We start from the raw sequence: 16,820 nt of genomic DNA on the forward strand, positions 1-16,820 counted from the left end.
GTTATGAGGCAAGGGTTAAGGAAGGGAAACCTTAAAAAAGAAAAAAGGACAAAACAAGGTGGTACAATACTTACAAGATAATATCTAATGGCTAATAACTACCTCGCTTTTAGAATGGCTGGCATTTTTTGTTTTCAATTACACACATTTTTGAATAACAAATTTGAAACAAACTCTTGAGGCGATGAAGTTTCTCAGTTTCCATCTAAAAGCCATTTCTGAATAGAGGCATTGCCGGGCAGTGCTGCCCTCCACACGAGTCACGCTGTAGATGTGTAAGAGACTGAAGAGAGACAATGAACACATGGCTGCTTAAAGAATGTTTACTGCTACTCAACAGGTATTGTCCCTTCGCAATCTCAGAGCACTGCACAAGCATTGTCAATGTCAAAAGACAAAAAGTAGCATTGGACACAGATAAGCTGCTATCAGTTCTTCTAATTGATGACTGGATGCAATCAAAAATCCAACTGGCAATTTGAATATGAAGGACTTTATTGTTTCTAGGCTAAACAATCCCAGTTCATGCAATCTTTCCTCTTTTCTCATACTCTAACCAGACCATCTCTCTCCTTTCAACTCTCTGTCCAGGGACCACACTGCCTCTGAGGTACTGCGCCCAATACTGGGTACTCCAACAAATCCTTCCTAGAATTTTGTTACCATAATCAATTAGAAAGCACACAAACTCCAGTAATTACCATTCAATCAAATGTCATGGGGAGGACTATAATAAAAAACCCCAATCCATAACAAAACCAAAAAACCAAACCAGGCATGATTGCTAGCTTTAGTACTGGACTTGCATTAAGCTCTGTCTCAATCTCTTGAAGACACCTACAGAAGTTAGGTTCCCTTCAGGCTCTTTGAAAACTCAGCAGTAGATATTAATTTAAAAATTCTGGCAAGTTCACAGTGCTTTAAATGATTTTTTTTTCCCCCTGAAATACAAGCGGTAATTAAAAATACTGATTTCCAGTTTGACCTATAATCAGGAATTCAGATGCGCAGGCTCTGTCAGAAATGACAAAACACACATGCTGTGACACCTAAGACAGCAGCACGTGCTAGGCCAGTGGACAGAAGCGATCCTGAAAGGCCAGCATCCCAGCTTATGCAAGTGGGTTGGGAATATTTTGCTTAAAGAGTAAGACATTACAAATCTGAAAGAAAACTCGTGGTTTTGCTACATGGTTTCCAGTTTACACAATTTTGAAATGAAATTAGGTATTATAAAAATAAGGATGCCCAAAAAATAGGAATACAATTCTTTAGGGGCTGCAAAATACACTTAATTTTAGCTTAGTGCCAGACTGCTGCTTTCAGCTGTTTAGAATAGAAAACAAACTAGGGACAAAAGCACTTTTCCACACAATCCTTTTAGATCACTGAAATAAATTATAGTACTTGCATGAGATTTACCACCTAAAATTTTCAATCCAGCTTCAGCCCGGATTAAAAGGATGAAAGGAATTAAGGAAGAATTAGAACACATGAGCTTTTCGAGACAGATCTACATGTAGTCCCACCTAAACAAAAATGGGATTGGCAAGGTCCAACTATGACGTCAATACTATGATCGACAAATACTTACAAAGGGTTAACTACACATATTACGGCCAGTTGCACTTAGCAACTGCTCTGTGTCTTGGGGGTGGGGTATTATGCTTATGCTGGTATTTATGAGATTGATGCTACTGAAATAAATTGAAATGGGGCCTTAATCCATAATTTTTTGAAAGACGCAACAAAGGGAAGCTCTACCAAGCAAAGAAACACATACGATACACTCATCTTCTGAACTTCCAATACATACTTTTGTTCTATGTTTACCATTTTATAGGGAGAGAACACTACTGTTTAACTATTAAACAATGAAAATTAAATCATTTTTCTCAATCTGAAATTGTGATATCTCTGGTCATTGAAACACTGTAGTAAGACAACAGGGAGGCAACCAACAACGTATAGTTAGTTGATCTACAACTTCCTCTTGATTGCCAAGGCTTCTTATAAATAATGTGTAGACGCTAATTCCTGCCCAAGGCTTAAGGCATACTTTTTTTTTTTTTTAAAAAAAAAGGGTATCTAGACAGCTAAAGAATGCAGCTACTATTAAAGAAACCTTCAATGACAGAATGATTCAATTAATAGAACTAGCTGGCTAATACTCGCCTGTGTTTATGCCTATATTTACATTTATTTGATAGTTGCAGTAAAATTAATGAGTTAACACATACTGAGACTGTTTCTAGGATTCGGACCCAACAACTGAGGAGAAACAGAACCTCCTGACCAAATTCCTTTTCCTGTTAGCTTAAATCTGGCCACATCCCAAAACTTCTTGTGATTTAAATAATTTACACTCAGCCAGTCAAAATGTTCCTGTACCCTACATCGAATTATTTCACAAGAATTTCAATGGGAAATTAAAGTACACTACTACTGTCTCTGACAGTGGCATGCATTTTAGAGTAAGCACAATGCAAAACAAAAATCACAATGGAAGACAATCACACTCATTTACTAATGTAACTAAGAACTCGATATAGTCTTTTTTTTTAATGTAATGAATTTGCAAAAATTAAGATTCATATGATCACTTCACCCCAGTTTAATTACTCTCCCAAGAGAGTATCACAGGCATAACCAGTGCCAGCTCTACTCCCTGATTCACAGTTTAAACACTTACGTAAGACTTTACTTCTGTGAGAGGAGAGGAAAGCCCGCATTACAGACAGTAAAATTACATGACGCAGGGAAGGTGACAAATCTAGGTTTACCAACCCTTGAATTACGCTGAATGGTTTTTAACTTGAACTCCTTTTGGAACACTGCCAAGGATCTAGTATCAAGGGATACTTTAGAGCAACATATTCTGCATGCAAAACTGCCAAGAGAATATGTTAGAGAAATTAAATCATTCTGTTCCACTATTCAGCACTCATGGAAGCCTGAGCAGAGGCTGGTAATTAGCTAATTTGCATGGACTCTGTGTGGAACAGTATTTAAAAGAATTCCAGCAGTATAATCTTTAAGGGGCAAGACAGCCTGGCCAGACTGGCTAGCTAGCTTGCACATCTTGTCATCCCTCTGTCTGAGGCAAGACAAGCCATTTTTAGCTGTACAAGGATGGGCGGGTAGATTTCTGAAAATAGCTACATCTGCAGTTTTACAGTTAAATATGTAATTTCCTCACAAAGAGTCTAATCAGACGCCCATTTAAATGGACTGCAAAAGCTCGATCAAGAGAAGCAATGAATCCAACCCTCATTCCAATTTCCCTGTAGGAAAATAGGTGTTCTTAGATTTATCCAACTATTTTTGGGATTGTGACCAGGAAAAGTACCAGGGCAGTCAAAGCTCAACTCAGGAGAACTGCTTTAGGTGCTGTGGAGCAGCACACAGGTTCTATGGATGCTGTGACAGCCCTTGGAAATACCACAGACTTCTCTATTAAGGAACACTAACCCCTAGCCCAGTAATTCAGAATTATCAGGTACCAAGTAGTGCTTGGCCATGACAACCTCATTTTCAGGGACCATTTATATTCCAATGGCAAACAGCATCTCCGGCAGGTGGAGCTGGAAGAAATCAATCACCAGTGTGTATGCAAGCCTGTGCTTCTAGCTCGCAGTGCTGGCAACTGGGCCTCACACCAAATTAGAGGCCTGGTAAGATCTGACCCTCACTTCTCCATCGCTCCTCAACACAACAGGAGTCTCCCAGACAGTGTTTTAACTGCAAAGTCCTGGGTACTGTTGGGGTTTGGTAGGCACAGTGCTGACCCAGCTCAGAACAGATCTGCCCCCCAAGTTTCGTATCCAAAAGGACAGCACATTTTAACACCCTCCTCCCCTCTCCCACCACCTCTTTGTTCAATTTTGTTAACTTAACCACCAACTGGAAAAGAAGAAAGTGACCCTGCAATCCAAGGGGCCTCTTACAGCTTATTGGTTGCTTTGATATCTTCTTTTAAAAGAAATGGGAGGTTGAAGCCAAAACATTTCTTCAGTCAGTTTTCTCTGAGAATTGAATATTTTGGAGTCATTTCCTACAGGTGGTAAATTATATCTCTACAGATTTTCAGATGGTGCAGGTGAGGGTTTTATTTTGAAATACAACAATTACCTTTCCTGTATATGATGTTTTATCTTCCTAAACTCTAATTCTCCAGTTTTAGGCAATCTCCTCTGAGGTTTGCAGTGGTAAAATCATAGTAAGTCAAGCATGAGACCTTATCTACTACAAACCATATTTTACATAAAGAAGGAGAACACTTGTAATTACAAGTACCTCTGTTTTTATACTACTAATGATCTGCACATGGCTCTCCAATCACTGTGATATATTATCTGTCTATAAACTGATCTATTGTGCATATGCAACATACATTTGAGAAGTGAATGATGATGATACAGCTTCACATCCTGCTTATGAAACACCAGCCCAAAAGCTGTTTTCAAAGTTACACAAATATTACATCTAATCTACTACGCAAACATCTATTTTGGAATCTTGACAACAAGGAACTAACTTTTAATGCTTCCACAACATTTGCAAGTTGGAAAACAAGAAAGAAATGTTCTGCGTCAACAGGATCCTCCTCTTCATGGAAATTAAATGCCAAAAATAAATATGGAATTCCCTCATGTGGCCCTGCTGTTTTCTTCACTGTTTTCCCATAGACTTCAAAAAAGAGAAGTCTACACATGGATTTTAAAGAAATAAAAAACTTTCATTGTAAAAGGGGGAAAAAAAGCTATATATTTCTACCAGTTTTTAAGGTTTCAAATTATCTGCATGAAGTACACTGATAAATCTAGTACAGCACTTCAGGCAAGATGAAGTTTACAGATACTACCCAGTAACTTTAACTGAGAATAGCTGAAAAGGAAACAGACAAGCTTTGGACACGGAAGCCATATTTTTAGGACTGAAACAGAAATAGCAAAGTTGAAGCTAAATGAAGGTTATATGTGAGCTTTTTTTGCCCTTGATCTTCTGCAGATCTTTCTGACAACAGTTGCAGCCACACCTCACAGTCCCTAGGAGGAAGGCAGCAATTCTCTAGAGCAACAGTAACAGGGGCACAAAAGAATGTACTGGCTTAACTGCTGGGACTCATCTATGATAAATCACAATTCCAAACCGACGGAAACTATTTTTCACTCACCATTATCAAACATCACTAGGTAAGGCAGCTCTCCTCTTCCCAAGCTCTGTATGTATAACCCCCTGGTGCCCTCTCTGCACCTTCTGCACAGCCCCCCAAAACATCTCCCTCTTCTGCTTGCTCTCTCATCCCCCCCAGCTCTTCACAGACAGTTTTGCTGGATTGCTGAGTTCCTCTGCTGGTATTCAAGCCACTTTGCCTCCTTTCCAAACTCTCATACCCATCTCTTTTTTTCTCCTTTATCATCATACTTTCCCCATCCCTTGTCTCCTTTTTCCAAATACGAGTTGCTCGTGTCCTTCAAATTCTGACTCCTCTATTTATCCCAATTTCTGTCCCCCTCTCTGCTTCATCTTTAACTGTTCATGAGCCATTTAAAACTTGTTTATCAGGCAGGAAGGCTCCTCTCACAGGCAATGCCTACCAAGATTCAGTTCAAACCCCGATTCAATTTCCAAATCGACTGCAGGTCCTGTGCCACCCCAGGCAACCCTGCTTATGGTGCAGTTCTACAGCAGAAATAGAGAGTTAACATATTCCTACCTCAATATTACCACTATGAGGACAAAGTAAGAGAGGGAGAAGTTGTAGCATAATCACTGCTTCAAAATCTTTGGAGAATTTAGGTGTGAAACACTGAGTATACAAGGAAAAGTCTTTTAAAGTCTCGAACTTTGTCAAACTTGGATGATTCTCTATGCAGAAAGGACATCATTGACTCAATACCACTTTGACCGCCTTACTGAGTACAAACTGGAAGAGTCAGAGACCATTCATTCTGCATACTTTATAGCACCATCAAGGCTCTTAACATGGAACAAATTATAAAAGGTAACTTTTTTACTAATTTCAGAGGGTTTTTTTCCCACGCAAAAGCAAAACACTCATTTTTATAAACTGGAGAACATAGACACATCAGGGGTTTTTATGCTACTACATCAAAACACAAATCAAACAATACTTAATTAAAAATGCTTCTTTCTTAAGAGTATGTAAAGAACTGGTAACTTTTTAGGTTTTGGTATTCTTTGTGATGTAGGTAATATGAAAATCTTGGACTAGGTGAATTACTTGATCCTAAAAGTGAAAACTCCTGCAGCAAACAAACAGTATTATGGTGGCATAGCAGAAGTTGATTGAAAAACTCAAGAGTATCAGACATCCATTTAGAGGGCCCTGTTCTAAAATGATGGGATGGCTGAAGAGCGTGGGAAAAATGTTTGCGTGTTGGCTGCACCTGCAAAACTCTGCATGCAGACATTCATGCTGAGGGTAAACAAGTAGTCAGTCTTGCAGCTATTTGCAGAGTGTGCACTTACAAATGTCCACGTCTACGTATAAATGCTGGACTTGAAGGGCACAACATTCATGGCTCTGAAGTCAAAAACTGGAATCATGAGTCTCATACTGCAGACTGTCCGTGCGAGACATCAAACACTAGGAAGTTCTAGCTCTCACTCCTATACAATTAGAGCCCCTCTTTATTCCTGCCAACCAAGGTCTGACATGGCTACAGTTTAAGGCAGAAGGTCTGATGTTTTTTATTAGTTTGTTCTTTATGCATCTGCCTTTCCAGTACCAGTTTTGTGAGGTTACTGTACAAAATGAATTCCCTTTTGATTCTTGGGAGAAAGGGAAAACAGTTTTTAAAAACAAGAAGCACTGAAGGATTTGTTAAATGTGGCCTCTTATAAGGTTCCCCCTCTTCTTTTTCTGTCCAAGATCAGTTGTTCCCAACAGGTGTGGTGCCTCCCAGTAGCAAACATTCCACCGGTAGAGGTGTGGAGGTCAGTACCTACAAAAGGCTCTGCCATTGCCAAAGCCACTGCCACGATGGGCAAAGAGAAGAGAAAAGATGACGGGTCAGGAGAAGATAAGGAGGTGGAAACAGACAGCTGACTGTTTTGGGGTTTTTTTTACAGCAAAGTATCAAAAAACCAGCAATATTAAAAAGATGGTATGCTCTGCTGCGAGCTTAGTGATTCCCATCTCTGTATTTGTCAGGCTATTACTTTATATTTGGTTAAGTAAACTTTGTGTTTGGTCAAGCAAACTCAGCATACCAAAACATAGCCAAACATGGTATGCTAGTAACAGAACCGAGGCAAAAGACATTGTCTGAAGGGAGAAATTTAAGTGGATGGGAGGATACTTGCACATAAAACGTCAATTATGCAACCATCTGCATGACTCAGTAGATGTGAAAAATTTTTCTCTTGAAGGAATATGCTTAAAAACATATGGAACAATATTCTTTCTCCATAACTTTCTTCTACTCTGCTCTTCCTCTGTCAATTTAACACACACAAAGGTGCTTCAACACTGTTATGGGTTACAGAACATTTCATTAAACCTTAAACTCTCACAGGAAATAACAAGAACAAGACTGCAGCCTGTAAGTGTTTCACCCAAGCTTCACCTCCCACACCGAGGTAACTCCCGCTATCAAAGTATGAAACTCGCTAACCCGCTAAACCCAGACCTGCAAAAAGACTGTATTACTTCATGGGACATAACCTTATAACAGATTTTCCCCCTTTTTCAAGTCAAGTAATACAGAAAAGCTTCAGCCCTCTGGGTAATGGTCAGACGCTTATAACTGCATTATTGTAAAACAGTTATATAGCATGTGTTTGTATTACACATACAGGGACGGATTTTCAACATGGCTCAATATTTAAGGCTTCAAAAGAATTTCACTCCTTTTTAGGCTCATGAGTGACGTGCGTGAATTTTCAAGTGTTCAGCACCCAGTGAGAACAAACAGTCCTGTTCGTATCACTTGTATAGCAATTGGCCATTTCTCAGAGGACATTATCAAAAGCTGTTCCAGCTTTGTTCTTTTCAACAGCATTGCTGCCTAATGGCACCAAACATTTCCTGCAAAATAAAGATAGGCTTACTTAGCTTTTCAAAATAATCAATTTGAAAAACTGGGGCAGAGAACATGTGGAATGTATTAACTTGTCCTGATTTTCAGGAGAAACTGTCAGTTGGTTTGTACAAGAGTAGGCCATTCTCTCGCTGTGCAAGCTTTGCATTTCAGGAATTTAGAAACTGGCCTGGGGGAAAGAATAATTCCTTTTCTGCTGAACTCAGACATAAAAGGATATGAGCTCAGGGGTGCTTTGCCACTTTGTTTCTCAAAAAATAAATTCTCTAAAATATGAGTACATTCTGATAATTTGTGCATGTCATAAAAGCAAGTTTACACAGTCTGGTGCTTCCCTCTACACAAAAGATGTTTCTGTTACAATTACAGTTAAGAAACAAGAGCCAAGTATGGTGACTGAAGCACAGTAGATGCTCCAGAAAAGACTGTTCTCTGTTTAATAATCTTCCGAGAAAACAACAGGCAAAGCAGAGATTTGACATTGTTTACCATCATTACTGTTACTCTGTTTTTCAGTATGTGTGCATGTATGCACAAACACCTTTCCATAGGTGGTGTTACAGAAGCAACAAGCGGCTTAGTAATAAAACTAAATTCAACTTAAGCATAAAATCTTAAGACTCTTTTCCCCGCTTTTCTTATTTTGAACAAGTCTTTCCCCACTCCCCCCATTTTCTGCTCAAACCTGAAAAACTGATCAAATTCAAGTTCTGCTTCTTGACTTTTATTTTGGTAAACTTACCTTTACAAGAATCCCTCAAGTAATGCATAGCAAAACCACAGTTGTGGAACTGAAGAAAACTCTAGGTAATAATAGGGAACCAGCACTGCTTGCAGAGCCTGTTTCCCATTCAAGAACTGCTAAAAAGCTACAAAATTTCAGTGAGATCAAGGCACCGTCAGATCTCCTAATCCCTCCCTTTGCAAAAACCCCATGCAAAAATCCTATGTCTTCACTACTCATTCTAACACATTCAGTTCCTTGGTCAGTAATCTCTCCACAGTGGGGTGGCATTTTAATCTTTATAAAACTGCAAGCAATGGTAACAGTTTTCAAATTCTTCAGGGTCAGATTTTAGCTTTAAATTATGCCTCTGTTAAACTTTTATATTTTCTCACTTTGTCACTTCTCTTCTTACTACTATCCTTCGTGGCCGCTCCTAAATTTCAGAATACTCGGCAGAGCTGTGACTTACTCTAATTTTGATGCTCATGCGTTGCAAATACACTCACAGGGAAACCTGGGCATCATCCTTTGACAAGGCAATTCAGTGCAGACAGAACATGCCAGAGAGTTTAATAAGGTAATATGAGAATACACAAAATATGCAAGTAAAGAGAACAGCAATCAAAGCTAAAACACATGGTATATGAGATGGTACTGAAATCATCACTTACAGCACTGAAGTAAACTGCAGGAAAACCACCACACTGCAAAAGCATTACTTCAGCTCATGTACAGCACAAATCAAAAGCAAATTGCAATCCACTGAGAAAATATGCTTCACTATTCTACGAGTTTACAAAAATGCAAAGACTTCATTTCTCCACTCTAACATTATAGCCTTGTTTGCTAGCAAACTGCACTCAGATGTTGCTTCTCTGACATCATTAATCTCCATGGAAACCTTAGAATGACTGTTGGCCTGAAATAGGTTCTGTCATCCCAGATCAACTCAAAAGTAGTCCAGCAAAGGATCTTATATCTCTTATTTTTTGGCTGTACATTTTTACCACCGAGCACAGCTGAAGAGTTACAATTCCTGTGGCCTCTATGAAATAGGGCTTTCATTGCTAACAATCAGAATGTACATAAGGTGAACTATTTTTCCAGTTGAGGCCAAGATACAGAGATTCAAAGATTATCTACTTCTAAAGTAAGATGTAGACTTGAAAAAAACCCCAAAGATGTGTCTGCATTCAATGTTAGAAGATTATTAAAGCTAGGAGACCATCTCTGCACAGCATTATGCCCTTACAAGAAGGGAGCAAGGCAAAACAAAGAGAGCTTTCTAAAGGTATGTATTAAAATTAACTTTTGGGGGTCATCTGGGAAATGCCCATTTTAAGTGCAGTGCGAGCAGATGGGTTGTGCTGGGTTTTTATTTCTCCTTCTCCATACCAATGCAGCCATTCTTCGTGATTAATGCCCCCAGCACAGGGTCAAGGCAGTTACTCAGAGATGTTTTACCTAGCAAACAGGTCCTCTGCAAATGAGTTTTGTGCCGAGTTAAACTGACAGACTGAGACATAGAGATATACTAAATATCAGGAATGCTGTTTTTGTGGCAAGAAGCCATGTACGCAAATTATTTCTACAAGGAAAATATACTGCCTTGGTGTATACAAATGCATAATATGTTATGCATACATATAAATAATTAGACTTCTTATAGACCAAAATTGAGAAAGTTATCTGTAAAAAGGAGATTTGAAACTTGCATAGTTGCAAGTGTCACACTGCACTAAAACTTGCTTTCTTGAATGTAATTCAGTCATTGTTATGAATTTCCAGGGATAATTAACATAAATTGCCATATAAATTTTTCTGAGACACGTACAAGAAAAAAACCACAAAGGCAAAAGAAAACTAGGGGGAAAAAATTTAAAGTAGTATATAAGGATTTCCACTTATTTCATTCATTTTTAGCAGTCCTAAGAGGAGTTATGGCCACTTACAGCTGCAAGTACTCAGACATTTCCAGAAAAAAAAAAACCCCTACCTTACTTCCTTAGGTCTGAGCTTTCCAACTTTAACTCTTAGAAGTCATTCCCTGACCACAGCTGATTTCTGTTCTGGGCAGAAAACTTGTTTTGTAGCATATTTGTCCACTTTCAAACCCAATGAAGTCCTGGGGCTCTCTGTATGGTTGTGTTGTTTTTAAATACTATGGTAATATGATGAAACAAATATCTTAATACTGGTTTGTTAACAGGCTCGCTAACTTGGGTAACACTGCTGATTGCTAGTAACATCCAAGGTACACTGTCAAGTCCGGGTTTTTTTGTTTTCTTTTTTTATTTCAGCAGCATGTAGATGTGCATTACACAGAACTGGCTGAACTTGGCAGATGACTTACCGATACCTTTAACATCTGTGTTAAATTTATGAGTTCATTCGTTAATGAGTAAGCTGATAAATGAAACACTAGAGACCCACAGTGCCTGTGTAGAGAAGTCCACAGCAATTCACAAGGGGATACAAACATGCCCCTGAAGGGGAGCTTTGCCATATTTTATAGGAAACCAACCTGAGAGATTCCAGGCCTTGACTCTATGCCTTTCAATGGTAGGATATAGTCTTTGCTAGCACTGGTCTCCAGACAAGCCTCAGTTAATCATCAACAATGCTTCGTAAGTGGTCAGACCCTTTGCATACCTACTCTTTTATGAGGGAAAGGGAAAGGAAGATGTCAGGTATACCTCTGATGAATAAGATGCTGGACTGGGACCTTCAGCCAGTAACTGAGGTGTTCAAAAACACACACACTCCTTAATTTTGTCCCTTCTCCAACTAACGAGCAGAAATAACAAGGCAGCTGCATGGCAGCATCGTTATTACTGAAGCGCTGCAGAAAGAGGAGTGAATTAATCAAAACCTAGACTGAATATGCCAGTTTTACAAGCGTGCATCTTTAGAGGGCACAGCAGGCTCTCACCTTTCTCTCACTGTGGAGGAACCAAACATACTCCCCACCTTTGTGCTCACTACTGATTACAAGGTTAGAGTCAACAGGATGGCAACAAACAGAGCTTGTCTAATATGAGAAGAGAGGAAAGCGAATGCGAGACAGCAATGTCTTTTGCTCCCTATGGGTGTTCCTTGTAGTTTGGTGTATGCTGTGCCTTACACTTGCTAACAATGTAAAGTCACCTGTGCAGTTTTGATTTTTGCCTGGAAAAGAAGAGGAGCAACAAAACACTGGATTTTAACTCTTAAAGACATTATCTGTCCAATAACACCATGATCATACAAGGTCCAATCAAAGATTCTACCACCAACGGTGGCCATGAGGTGATACCTAGGGGAGTGTACCTGTACCAAGTATGTAACTACACTCAGAATATTCTTCTGCAGTTTGGTGCTCAGAAACTTTGAGCTGTAAGCAGTGTTTTTGTGTTAAACTGTTTCCTTGATGAGTTTTCCTTTCATAAGTTTGTATAATCCACTTATTAAATTCATAAGAACAAGTTCTAAATAACACAAAACCAAGCTACCAGATATATAATCTAATCTGTTAACTCTTCACTAAAATTCCACCCTTGGAACCCAGGCACGGACATCCAAGGAGATACAGCAGTGCGACTGCTGCCTAGGCCTATCTCGATCTTTTCCTCCAGGCCTCCCTTCATTTTTATGATGGCCTCAAAACTGTGGAACCACAGCACAACATGAGAATACAAAACCTTTCAATCAGAAGAATGACCCAGTAAATTAGATCAGAACTAGAGCAATAAAGTGCTGCTTGTGGTTTTTTTACCCCTAATTCTGCAAGTCTGGCCCACCTTCCTTTTCTCTGGCTCCTACCTTTGAGATTAAGAAGTTATGAAGCCTTAATAACCCTGCTGCTAGCATGAAGGAGAAATTGTCTGGTTCCTTCTCCCAAAGAGGCTTTTATGAAACATTGAGACTTCACCAGCTCAGCAAACACAGTACAAAACACTGCCTGTAACAGAGAACATCAAGGTATGACATACCTGAAAAACAGAAAGAAAGGGCAAATTGGGAGTTTTTTATAGCAACTGATGTTGAATTTCACAAAGGGGGTACTCAACTTTTTGTAACAAACAACATGCCCTGGTTGCTTTTGTTACTCATCCTCACCACAATAAAATGTCTCATTCTGGTCTCACAACAATTAACTGTAACAAACAGAAGCAGCAGGGAGAAAAAGAAAAGAAAAAAAAATCCACAAAAGACAACTGAACTTCAAAACATTTATGAAAGAGATTGAGGACCAAAAGACGTAACATCTGACAGAAAGGTGACATACATATCCTTGTGAGGCAAAAGCCTGGCTGTATCAGCAGCCTGACATTGCTAGGCAACTCACACTGAAGCACCAAGGGTGTATCACAACAAGGAGTTTGTTAATTGCTGTAAAGTCACTGTGCCATTTTATTACACAAGAAGCACCAGACACAACAGCAGCTGAAATGCTTTAAGCAAACTCTGCATTTTTTTAAAATTGCTTATTGAATATGAGGTCTCATTCCCAGTATTTCCAGCAAGCTGCTGTGCTAAACAGATCTCATCCACTGTTCAATCTTTAACTAAAATGAAAGAAAGTTCTCTAATACCTGTTATTTCAAGTACCTCATGTGCAGGTTTTTACTTTCAGGATGCTGCAAAAAACCTGTATGACTCTGAGAAAGGTTCAAACAGGCTTCCAAGCTACACATAAAATATTCAAAGCCAGCAAGGCCCTCATAAGGCTTAATTACAGGATGCAAACGCAGTTGATTAAGATGAGCCTTCATGGGTCACAGAATCTCATTAGAGGCTTAGCACTGGACTCCAATGCTGAAGTTTGTTTTGGTTTTACCTAAACACTTATTTATACTTAAAAAGCACTTCAATTTAAAAGTAAGTCCAAATGTAACTTTTGGTATTTTGAAGTTTAAATAATTGGAGACACACCTTCATTTAGGATATACACACACGCATCCAGCAGCCACTGCAGCTCAGTAACAATACAAATGCTTTCTGAACTCCAGGACAGCCTGGATAGTGTTCTACCATAGCCAAATACTTCATTATCCCCTTGATTTCTGAACAGCATGTACTCTCTTTGGCCCCATATGAATGCCAAGAAAGACTTCTGTTGCTGTTTTGTCAGTTGCCATGCTATTGTCAACTATTTCACCCCTTGGGAATACAACATCCACTCACAATTTCTCAGGTTTGTGTTAGTAATCCCTGCCTAGCACTAGCTGTATTTCCAGGAAAATGGTAACATTTTTCAACTGTTCTAATCACCAATTTAAGCTTTAATAGTAGCAAACAGATTCAGTTTAGGCATTATCAGTGACACTTGAATCACGTGCAATGGCAAAGGGGAAAAACAAAATAGAGCAATGCTCTGGTATATCCATGGAGAATATGGAGCTGGGAATATGAGATAAGAGAATGCTGAGTTGTTTGGCCTGAAGCTAAACCTATTTTATGGGTGAAAAAGGCAATACCAGGTAATGCCTGTACCAGGTAGTACTCCCTTTTCCCTCACTGCTGGGTATATGTAGACTTTTCTGCACAGTACTCATTACAGAGAAAAAGATTGAAACATTCTCCATTGACCACTATGAGATTCACCTGGGTGATCTAGAGTCCCTGGTGGCACTGGTCCAGCAGATGAGACCATTTAAGCAGACTGGCCAATCTGTAGTGACTGTTAGGCAGTTTATGACTGAACCTCATCCTAATTTCTCCAGGAGAATTTAACAGATTAGTTAGAGACCATAGCAATGGGCTCCGATAACACACAGATATACGTTAAGGAGCAAGACATTCATTTGCACCACAAGGAATTGTCTGGAGGCATAGTTACTTTCCTTTGGGCTTGAAATCTTGAATTTTCTGAGTGAAAAAAAAAAAAAAGTACTTCTAAGTGTAGGCCACTGATCCAGTATTTCTTATTAGTCTTCAGGCTTTGCACCTCAGCAGTTTCATCTGTTGCCAGTGTTGCAGGACACTCATCCATGGCAACAGAGTTCAAAATTCAATCATGAAGATGTCCCCCATTTAGCGAAAATAAGAACTAGACAGAATATTTGGCTGATCGTTTTGTTGTCTTGGTTTTGTCTTGACAATTACTGAGGTTAGGGTGAACCAAACAAGAGCTAGACAAGTGCAAAAGCTATTTTACGGTTTTGTTAAGCTGCAGTTTGGGAGTGCTTCTGGAATACTAACAGTTGCCTAGGCAGCCCTGCTGTACAGTAGCATGTTTCTACCTGCTACTTAATTAAGTTCCTCTTCACAAGCTGGTCATCTACATGTCACAACCCCTGACTGTTCCCTCACAAACTGAGCAGGCTCTCATTGTGGAAATAATGCTACTAACAGCTATCTCAGAGTTTACCAGTCACCTGTTTTCCAGTGGCAACAACCTGTGCCCCAAATGCTAAAGTTGCTCCCACTGTTCCCCAAGCTTCCTCCTCAATTAATAAAGCTGTCTCTTTTGGGTCTTGGCTATCTTAAGCTATTGGATCAGGTTACAAAGACTTCAGTGACACTACCAGCTCCCTGACATTCCTTCCAACATCAGCGAGTTGTTCGTGTCTCTGTAATACACATGCTTCTTCAGCAGCGATTACACCACAATACAAAAAAAGGGCATGTTTGTGTGCTTTCCTCTGTTCTTTAAGAAAAAAATTGGCTGCTGATGAGGTTCAGTCTGACATCTCCACACAAAGATGGTGGCAGGCTGAGATGTTAAAATGTTATAAGCCAATACTGCTGTGAAACACGTTAAGACCTAGAAAATACATGCCAAAGGAACAGCTTCTTTGTTCTCTGATACTCTTAATCAGTTTCATTTTACCAATTACAGGATAATATATGTGAAGCCAAGTTATATACCTCTCTCTATATACACACACACAAAATTGATTCAGAGTCATACAGTAGTGGACCAAAAAGTTAAACTGATATATTGAGAGAGAGCGAGAATCCATTAGCATCACATTTGCAAATTCTACTCAACTGTGATTTCTGGTTTACAAGTAAGCAACTTACAAAGCAGTTCTGGACTGGATGGATAAACAGTGGTCTAATTAGACTGATGGGCTGGGGAACTCTTCCTTCTGTGAAACAACAAAACAAGATGAGCAGTATAAAACCTCGTGTTACCTGCTAGATCTCGCTATTGACAAAAACATCCCTCCCATAGTCCACAAAAGTACAGTGTCAAGACAAACACTTCAGATCAGGATTTGGTTACGTCACTGTTAAATCTTTCATGGGAAATGTTTTGCTATATTAACCTTGCATAGAAAGAGACAAGTCGTGGCTGGTAGAGTTGGAAGCTCTGGATGAAGCATGCTATTCCCCACAACACCATGCCAGGACAGTTTTTAACATTCATAAAGCATCCTGAATGATTAATAATCATCACAAAGGAGCAGCTGAACAGTGCTGCCACATTTATATCTTCCCAGAATAAATGCTAGCTGATTTTAATTGTTTGTGTTTCATGTCTTCCTTAGATGAGCAATATAAAGTTGGGAAGATTTCACTTCAGAATGAGTGAAGAGAATGAGTGACCAGCTCCAAGAACACAGGACTAGTAACACAAGAGTAGAGAACAAGCATTACAAAATATGAGGACAGTGATCCCCCTGCACATCCATTCCTAAGCCTTCTAAGCATCCTGCCTGCCACACGGCCAGGTTTCACCCACGAGTTATTGCAACTAAAACATTTAGCAAGGGAATGTTAATATCATCCGTATTTCCACATCACCTCAGAGCTGCAGTCATAGACCACACACTATTTTGTCTGTACCAAAACAGAACAAAAGTTATTCTGTGTCCCAATCACCTCATGGGAAAAGTTGCCAGAGACACACATAGCTAAACTGAAGGAGTATGAGCAGCTTCGGAAAGAAAAAGACAGTATTATCTACACAAGAGTCTCAAAACAGTGGTTTGTTTATAGTAAAGAGGTGCTATATGAGGAACTGAAGAAGGATAACGAGGCAGCTTGTCAGATGTTCTGGTGGCATCTTTTACTGGCATCTTTATACTTTTGCT

At 39.4% G+C, this 16,820-nt stretch overlaps 1 protein-coding gene across 18 annotated transcripts in view; it reads right to left on the bottom strand.

The window, feature by feature from the left end:
- The window catches only part of PLCB4 (phospholipase C beta 4), a 216,932-nt gene that overhangs the window by 120,436 nt on the left and 79,676 nt on the right, over positions 1-16,820 (bottom strand). For 3 of the 18 annotated variants that reach the window (XM_074864406.1, XM_074864404.1, XM_074864408.1), the window contains one exon: positions 15,805-15,872. The exons of 14 other annotated variants lie outside the window; for them this stretch is intronic. The gene's annotated coding sequence lies outside the window, so the exon portion shown is untranslated. Of the gene's footprint in view, positions 1-12,597; positions 12,617-15,804; positions 15,873-16,820 lie in introns of those variants that run through there. One more of the 18 variants, XM_074864416.1, reaches the window with a different exon arrangement.

The sequence above is a fragment of the Strix uralensis genome, chromosome 3 (assembly GCF_047716275.1).
Source record: "Strix uralensis isolate ZFMK-TIS-50842 chromosome 3, bStrUra1, whole genome shotgun sequence".
Classification (NCBI taxonomy): Eukaryota; Metazoa; Chordata; class Aves; order Strigiformes; family Strigidae; genus Strix; species Strix uralensis.